The 9508-nt window shown below is 37.5% G+C and overlaps 2 pseudogenes across 1 annotated transcript; both read right to left on the reverse strand.

Moving 5' to 3' along the window:
* LOC102764318 overlaps positions 1 to 4185 on the reverse strand; it is a 7869-nt pseudogene extending 3684 nt beyond the window's left edge.
* Positions 4186 to 7388: 3203 nt separating this feature from the next.
* On the reverse strand, positions 7389 to 7826 carry LOC107181379 (annotated as a pseudogene). The gene has a single exon (XR_001515913.1). The product of XR_001515913.1 is annotated as a 60S ribosomal protein L35a pseudogene (transcript).
* Between the last annotated feature and the right edge of the window lie 1682 nt (positions 7827 to 9508).

Here is a 9508-nt window from a genome sequence, read left to right on the forward strand (position 1 = left end):
TGAATTCATGCACTGGGCCTCTAGTATGACATAACCTTGCTTAGCCTTGTATCCTAGCCTGTGGACTTTGTTTGCGGTTGGGGCTGAGGGTGGGCTCTGTGGAGCGCAGAGAGCAGATGGTACTGTCAGCAGCGCACCCTGAGAAGGAAGCGCATTACATCTGACTGCTTCTTCCTCCATAGCTTCTGGATGTACTTGTAAGTGCCCTTCTTGGTTTACTGATGGCTGTGGCCAGATGGAAGGGAAGAGCCTTTCTCCCACAGTCCCCTTTAGGCTCCTCCCCTACTTCAGCAAAACTCTTTCAGGTAGAAAGCTGCTGCTGCTGCCTGGAGTCTAAATGCTTTCCAAGTATTGCCTCAGTAATCCTGATAGCTACCCGATGAGGTATGTATAGTTTTTATCCTCATTTTATTGGTGAAAGCCCAAAGGGGTTAAATAAGCTCCTTATCCTCATACAGCTAGTAAGTGGTAAGGTGGGAATTTGGGTCCAGATATTTAACCTCTCTCAGCGCTCTTCCTTCATATGTGATAGTGACTCACTGATGAGAGCCCAGAGCCCAGAGCTTTTGAGCCCTAATTTCTAATCCTCTGTTTCCATCTTCATAGTCTCTGAAAAGTTTGGGGATGGCTGGCTGAGTGTTCCAAGTGAGTACTAGATAATAGAATGGCAGTGAAAATAGTGGCGGACAGTAATGAAAGGGAGCTGGCAAAACTGCTAAAAGGAGAATAGGATATAAGTGACATTTTAGGAGAAGGATTGGTCGAGTGGAATTCTAGAAGAACAAGCAAACATAAAATTGAAATTATTGAAAGAAAAGAGATCTTTCTGAGTAGTCAATGAGTTGATATTTGTTCAGAAGTCTTTAAGCTATTGTTCTTGGTGTTGGAGAGGTGGTCCTTCGCAAGATGAGTGGCAAAGCACGAGATCATTCCAAATCTCATCTGTGGAAATCTCTATTCCATACCTTCCTCTTCTGAAATAAACCTGCTACTGTGGGTGTTATTTGTCTTTTGAAAGGTCCTCTCATGTGATACTGGAAGGACACCTAGACAGAGGGCATAAAAGCCACTCTCTTCATTTGCCTTCTTGCTGAGCTGTGAATATTTAAGAGATGAGGCATAAAATAATTACTCTTGGTGTTATGTTGCCTTATGAGGGGTTCTTTCATAGCTGACATGGAGGGCAAGTAGGAAAGGACACACAACTCAGTCTCTTTATGTAGCTTTCTGCATAATTCAGGGTGATGCACTACATCTTTATTTTATGCCATTGAGTATTTTATGCAGGCAGTTGAAATGCTGGAACTCTCTTAGGAGAGGTCTTAGTAGAACCATCTTAGTAAAATGGCACTTTGGAAGAATTCAGAATTATATGAAAACTCCAGTTACTAAGGGATGCCTTATAAACCAAATTATATGAAAGGAACAGTTAAATTGTTTGCCACAAGTTTAGTGTAAAGCCAAGTTTCTGGATTTTTTTTTTAAGGCAACTCACTAAAATCATGGATTAAGTGTGTATTTAAATAAGAGAAACACAGGTATAAAATTATACTGATTATGGTTTTCTTTTGTATTGCCATTTTGAAAATCTGCTTGAGCCACATAATTCTAGGCCCAGAAAACAAATTTATGACTGAGTTGGCCTACTAATTGGCAATAACAAAACAAATCATTCTAGTCAGAAGTTACACATAAGTGTCTTACCATCAAGATTAGCCACTGACCCATATGACCTAATTTTATGAATGACAATAACTCCAGTTTGCTGATTAATGATCTAGGAAATGTTAAAGTCAGAGGAGAATATTAGCATTTTTCTGTCTTATTTGAAAGGATTAGCATTATAAGATTAGAAATAATGTGTTCTAATAGATGGATGTATGTACTAAGATAATTATCCTGAGGCATGTTAATTTAGCTTTATTATGCACTCACTGTTAAATGACTTTCTTTAATAATAAAACACAAAATGCATCTAGTAGCTCTAGATTGCACAAATCTACTAGGAAATGGTGGAAGGTGAAGAATGTATGATAATGAAATAAAAATATACATTGTTAGAGGTTGCCTTTTCTAGCTATCAAATTGTTGCCATCTTCCTCTCCTCAGATCCTAGAATAAAATCTGCTATTGACAGTAAACTGATTTAATGAAGGAGTGTTAAATATTCAACGAAGCAGCAAGTCTGCTCACATTTTATTAGCATAGTTTTGAAGAAACAAAACAAGGATACAGAAAGACAGAGTCCCAGTTACAGGCATAAAACAAGTTCATGTCTACATGTCATGTACATACTGAATCAGGATTAACATATCTGGACTCTCTGTATGACACAGTTACAGTGTAGAGCCCGAGGGCTTGTGCTTAAAAGACTGGTTACATTACTTAGTATTAAATATTTCACTGCCAGCGGGGCTGGACATATTGCCACTGGACACAGTCTTAAAAAGCTACTGCACAGGAAAAGATTAACTTATTATTTTTAAAAAGGTAATTTATAAAATTATGGGAAATACATGTGAAATAAATGAGGCAAGGACCAAGGAAAGAACTTGTAAAGTAAGATGTTTGATTATGTGCTAGAAGCAGAGATGCTGAATACAGTAAAGAAAGTCACCTGTAAAATTATTGTCTCGAATATAAACACTGAGATGTTTTCAAGCCATGAATGAGAATAATAAAACTTCTATGAATAAATGGATTTTTTGGGGGTCATATAGATAAATGTTTTAAGCAACAGCACAAAACAAGACACCCTCCCCAATAAACAAATAAGCAAAACCTCATTCCCCCTTCTGCCTAACCAACAAATGATTGATACTATTAATCTAAATCCACATCATCAATTTAGGTATTTGGTTTGGAAACCAGACAGTGAAAGTGAATTATATATTCAGACATCACCTTTTCTCTTTGGAAAACTACCAATACATTTTCATCACATTTGCTGTTTGTTTGTTTTTAAATTTTTAACCAGCATTTATTTTAATAGTTTTATCTAATTCTTGGCTCTTGAATGTCCCTGAAGAAGTTTTTGAAAGATTATGCAAAATGTCACTCACTTGGAATTTCCATGTAGCTAGCCCTTGGAGAAAAATGCTTGTGAGTAATTTTTAGAAAAACATATTCTTACTGATTTTAGAGAGAGGAAGGGAGAGAGAGAGAGAAAAACATTGATTGGTTTCCTCCCATATGCACCCCAACTAGGTACTGAACTCGCAACCTGGGCCTGTGCCTTAACCGGAAATCAAATTGGTAACTTTGCAGTGCATGGGATGACACTCAACCAATTGAACCACACTGCCTAGGGAGAGTTGAGTAATTTTCATGCAGAGAAAAGGATACCAGCTGAGTGGTCGACTATAATTCAATCAGGAAGTTCTGATGGCATTCTAAAACTGGAAAGTACAGTTTGAATGCTTTATGAATAATACCACATTGTCATCATTGAATTACAGCTAGTATTTTTACTTGAGGACTAGGAATACTAGGAACATAAAATAATTTTATAGCCAGTCAGAGGTCTTTAGTGCATGCCACAAAGAAAAATTATAATGTGCGTAGGAATGAAGGCTTTCCACTTGTTAACCTGTGAAGGGAAATATTTTAATCTAGAGGACACAGTGATCTGCAAAGCATTTACAGGACTTGTCTTAAGAGAACAGGGATGAAATGCTTTTGAGGACACCCAGGTTACTAGAGACACTAATCCTAGTCTGCATTTATACTTGAATCAGAAAAATTCCATTGAGACTAACTTTTCAGCAAGGGAATATTATCTAAACAGAACACAGCCATTTCAGCTGTTAGATGAAAAACTTGTATTCTATGAGCCTAGAGAGAAGTGAGTTGAATGTTATCATAAGATAACACATGGTCTCCAGGCATCCAGGGTGCTGATATCTCACATCCCAGAACAAGCTCAAAAATCCTTAGGCTGCTTGATAATTGTCAAAGCTTTTTTTATTTTGAGCCATAACCAATTATTTATGTAAAAATATACTGTAAAGATGATAGTTGGAGAGCAAGAACATGAAAATGTTTTTTTCTAAGCTTGTTAAGATTAATGAACCCTCAAAAATGTTATTAACTTTGCAGAATGAGAATGAGTAGCAAATCTAAACAGCTCTGCATTTAAAATACCTTGGCTTTCTTCTCAGAAGAATGAATTAAGTTGGTACTCATGACTGAGTCAGAAATGAACTATAGGCAGGTGTTGGCAAACTTTCTCCTGCATGGCTCACCCCAGAGGTACCTTAATTTTGCTATGAAGCCCTTTTATTCTAGGTTTGTTCCTTGTTCTTGTTTGAGTGGCATGGGTATAGGAAGAATAAACGCCCAGTAAAGCTCATTATTCAGTTCCTTGGCATCATCTTGGGTTTCACTATTTTTTAAAACCCAGGGATATGTGTTCTGCCTATCGTCCTAAATAGCCAGAGCCCTACTAGAATGTGGTGTTTCATCTTTCCCAACCCCGCTCAGTGAGAGGGGTGTAAAGAACCTAAGAGGACTTTTCAGAGCATGCCACAAAAAAGATTGGGTGCTGGAAAATAAAAAAATGTTTAGGCAGTGGTATTACAAATAGATCAGAGAGCAGGAGAGAGAGAGAGAGAGAGAGAGAAACATAATAGAGAGAGAGAGAGAGAGAGAGAGAGAGAGAGCGCTCAGTGGCTCATGGTTATGGTTCTTAAGAATGTGCAGAATTTTTGAGCCTGGCCAGGTAGCTCAGTTGGTTAGTCGATCAGATCGTCCCAACAACATCAAAGTTGTGAGTTTGATTTCCAGTCAGGGTACATACAAGAACTGACCAATGAATGCATAAATAAGTGGAACACAAAAAGATGTTTTTCTCTTTCTCCTTTCTTATCGCTGTCTAAAAATCAATAAATAAAACATTTTACAAAACAGAATGTACAGAATTTTTGGACAGCAGCTGCTAACTAGCTTTTGTTTGATCTTCCCTGAGGATAGAATAAGAGTAAATGGCCTTAAGCAATGACTTGAAGGGTTTAGCAACAGAACTGAGAAAAAGCTGCTAAGACGGTCAGAAGAAGAAAATTAATTATAGAGGGTAGTGGAATGTCAGGTTGGAGAAATACCTTGAACAAATTAGAAAAGAAAAACCAAAGATCTCTGTAAAAGAGGCATTAACTATGTTTGCACATTCTCAAGAGGAGGATGGCTGGACTGGGGATTCTGTTCTCTTGTCCATCACTGGGAGACAAAGCATATGGTCATGTACAGGCAATGATTCTGAAAGCTGCTGATGTCATTCCTCCCTCCCTTCCTTTTGCTCTTGTTCTGCTTTAGTTCATGGTGTGTGTGTGTGAGTGTGTGTGTGTGTGTGTGTGTGTGTGTGTGTGTGTGTGTGTGTTAGATGGAGGGATTTGAAACAATTTCCCCTTGTTGAAAGGAAGTCCTCAAATAGAACAACAGTCCATCTCTCAGAAGCAGTTTTATCCTGGGGATCCCCTTTAAAGCAGAGATTCAGGCAATGATGAGAAAGGTGCCCTTAGACTTGCCCTGTAATGAGATGTTACAAGCCATTAATTTTATGAAACTCTAAAGAAACCACAGCCAGACCATACAAAGGGGGGAAAGGGATCTTCTAGGAATCACCAAGAAAACACTTTCTAAGTTCAGTGAATGAATTTGACTGAGCCTTCCCCCCTCCTTGTTGTATTTTTGTCTTTTCCCCTGAAGCCCTTCTATAATGCTTTAGTCCTAAGATTTTCAAGGGATTAGGGAACCAGAAACCCCAAAATGGTAAGAGGCAGAAGCAGTCACTCAAAGCCTTTAAGAGGTCTCCATTGTTCTCAAGATTAAGTCCTTAGTTTATAAGAAGCCTCAGGAACCTGCCCTTTACTCTCCACCTTAATTTCTCCATCTGCCACCACCTCCACCCCCACTCTTAATTCTCCCAGTTCTTTGACTTGCCATGCTTCTCTCACCACTGGCGTTGTAACATCCTGTTTCCTCTGCTTCAGACTCTTTTCACCAGGCTAACACTGACCCAGGTATTGGTTTAGCTTAGACTTCTCTTTCTCCAGGGAGCTGACTCCACCACACAACCCTCCTGTCCGGCTTTCAGCCCCTTCTCTGTATTTCCACCACACCATCTATACTTTGGCAGTCATCACACTATAATAATTTTGATGCCTGTTTACTTTGCTGTAGTTGCCCTCATTAGACTATAAATTCTCTCGTTGTGTTCCAGAAAAGTTCTTATAGCATAAACTAGCTTTTACAGGAAGATTACTTTAAACCTGGAAGTCTAATTTTAGTTGTGGCAGCAAGTGAGGAACATGCATAGGGGCACAACTGTACATTCACTTGTTTTGCCCATTCTTTGGGTATTTTTAAAAAACTGTTATAAAGTACAACCCTAGGTTTTTGTTTTTGTTTTTTAAATGAAAGTTTTAGTTTCACTTGTGGAACTCATTCAATTTTTTAAAAAGTCTATTCTGAGGATTGATTTGAAAGCTTGGTTGATATAAAAGGCCCTTATCTTTCCAGAATAAAATATATTCTGAATTACATAGATGGTATTATAGTTTAAAGGGGCACATGGTGTTACAGAACAATGCTTATTATGTCATAACTTATCTACATAGTATTTTCAACATTGTCTCACAATCACTGTCTTTAAATGCGCTGTCCAAAACAGTAGCCCCTGGCCTTATGTGGGTGTTGAGCACCTAAAATGTAGTTAATCTGAATCAAATGAGCTGTAAATAGAAAACGCAGGGTACACTTCAAAGACTTAGCAAAAATTGGTGGTTGTTTTTTATAATTTTATCTTTAACATTTGTTGTGCAGTTACTAGAAACCGTAAAATCATATATGTTATATTTTTTAAACCACACTGATCTGGACTTTTGTTTTCTGTTGCTAGAAAAGGAGGCAGTCACTGTAGCAAGTAAAACTTGATGACTGGCTGACTTGGCAATTAAATATACCTAATGCCTTGGGGTTATCTGACTCATAAGAATAACTACTCTAGTGAACTAATAATGTTTACCTCTTTGGATTTTATGAGGATTCAAAATAAAATAATATGTATGAAGAAGGTAACTTCAATAATATTGTCTTTTGGAGAGAAGAGTGCAGGTAAAAACTGTCAGAAATGAAAACTCTCAGGGAACAATTTTGAATCTATTTTCAAACATGATTTATAATAGTATGCAGCTCAATTATCTGTGGATTCAATTAAAGCACCACAGAATGGACTTCTTTTGATTTATGAGAAGACTTGTTATGCTAGAAACATTTTTCACTCAGCTCTATAATCTATGTAACCATCCTACTAAATGGTGCATGATATTGTATTTAATTGATTTATCAACCTTTATGTAATCATTCTTTTATTCTTGGACATTAGTTTGCTATTTATTTATTTATTTATTTTTTAGAAAACAAATCCATTTTATTTATTGTCAGTGTGTAAATCCTTGAGGGGTGCAGCATTACACGCATTCTGTGTCCAATAGCCTTAACAGGAAGGTTGCTTCGGAATTTAGCACAAACCATTCCACTGTTTGCATGAGCACGAGTTACCTTTCCCCAGATTACTCTGGTTTTGTTTGGTTTGCCACCAGGAGTCACGGTGTTGTTCTTTGCTTTGTACACATAAGCACATCTCTTGCCTACATAGAATTCTGTTTCATCTCGAGCACAAACACCTTCAATTTTAAGAAGCGCCATGTATTCCCTCTGGTTTCGGAGACCCCGCTTATAGCCAGCAAAAATGGCCTTGGACCACAGCCTTCCAGACATATTTTTCCTTTTAGAAGTCCTGTTCCCAGCAGACCTGCACAGGGTCCAAGATGTGCTAGTTTGCTTTTTAAATTGTTGTGGTGATTAATATCTGCAAAATTCGTCCCATATTTCAGGTAATTTCCAAGGATATCAGACTGGTTTTAAAGGATAGTGGGAAGGAGGTAGCAGAGGGTAAAGGGGTGAGAAATGGTGATGGAATAAGACTGGACTTGGGATGGTGATCACAAAATACAATTTACAGATGATGTATCAGAATTGTACACCTGAAACCTATATAATTTTGTTAAACAAATGTCACTGCAATAAATTCAATAAAAAATAAAAGCATTTATATAAAAAAAGGAGATAGTGAATTTCTCTAGGAATGAAAACACCATGCAAATTCTTGGCTGAAACTGAAGAATTACTGAAATAGGAGGCAGTTGAATATAAGTGGTTTTCTCTTCTGTCTTGCATTTCTAGGGTAGAAAAAATAAATTAGGCAAAGATTTACTAAATATTGACATGAGGTTGTTCCTATTGTGAGAATATTGGTAATAAAAATAATAATTAAACCAAAAGAAATTTTGGATATTTAATTTCTAGATCCTATTATAACTGAAATCTGGGGTTTAGCCCCATTTAGCAATTTTATCTAAAGCAGTGCAAAGACTATGCAAGTGCCCTGCAGCTGTATAAAAGTTCATACAGTTGACCAACATCACACATGATTTAGCTTCAATCCTGCACACTGGATTTGGAAAAAGATCATTATTTGTGTTTCAGATCTTTCAGTTCCATAAAAAAGTCTTGGAAGAAAGGTTTTATTTTGCCCATGACTTTGTGTTTGTAAAAGTTTTATTTTCAGAGCAGATGTTTAAATTCCCAAAAGCTGCATTTATGTTTTGTGAATATATTTATTGTCTTAATCACACAGAGCTTCTGTTCCTGGAAGTAGGTTAGAAACTGCAGCTCATTCCAAATAAAGATGGGCGGAAATAGGAAGGCAACCCCAAATCAAGGCAGAGCAACTTAATAATGATCTCTCTTAAAATATGGCTTCTCATTATCATAACGTTACAAACTCCATTTGTGACCATAGTCCTAGAGTTCAAGAGCAAACGCTCAGAGCTGCTGCAGCAGAGCACAGTGAGTGTATATTCAGTGAGACCCATCGGTGTAGTTTGTCCTATGCATATGAAGTTGTTAATTTTAATGTAGTTGCTCTTCTTCCTAAGAACACCTGTTACCTGAACAATCCAGTTATAAAATCAACTCTCCCAAGTATTATTTTCTATTTATACTTTTTGGTTTTAAGCACAATTCTTGGGCTCTGATTATATATAAGAATGCTTTTAAGTTACAATTACTGTGACATTGGTTGAACATTGAAAAGGTCCTAGGCACCTCACAAACCATGACTGTTGCCCCTGCAACATGCATTGTATGTTCTAATGATGGTGTGCTGATAATGTGACATGCAGGCATAAAAGCACATTTGGAATAAAAAACCTAGCCCAGCGGTGTAGCTCAGTGGTTGAACATTGACCTAGGGACTAGGAGGTCACAATTTGACTCCTGGTCAGGGCACATGTCCAGGTTGTGGGCTTGATCCCCAGTGTGGAGCATGCAGGAGTCAGCCAGTTGATGATTCACTTTCATTATTGATGTTTCTATCTCTCTCTCCCTCTCCCTTCCTCTCCCTTCCTCTCTGAAATCAGTAAAAATATATTTAGAATCAAACACCTGG

Source organism: Myotis davidii, unplaced genomic scaffold (assembly GCF_000327345.1).
Source record: "Myotis davidii unplaced genomic scaffold, ASM32734v1 scaffold128, whole genome shotgun sequence".
NCBI classification, from domain to species: Eukaryota; Metazoa; Chordata; class Mammalia; order Chiroptera; family Vespertilionidae; genus Myotis; species Myotis davidii.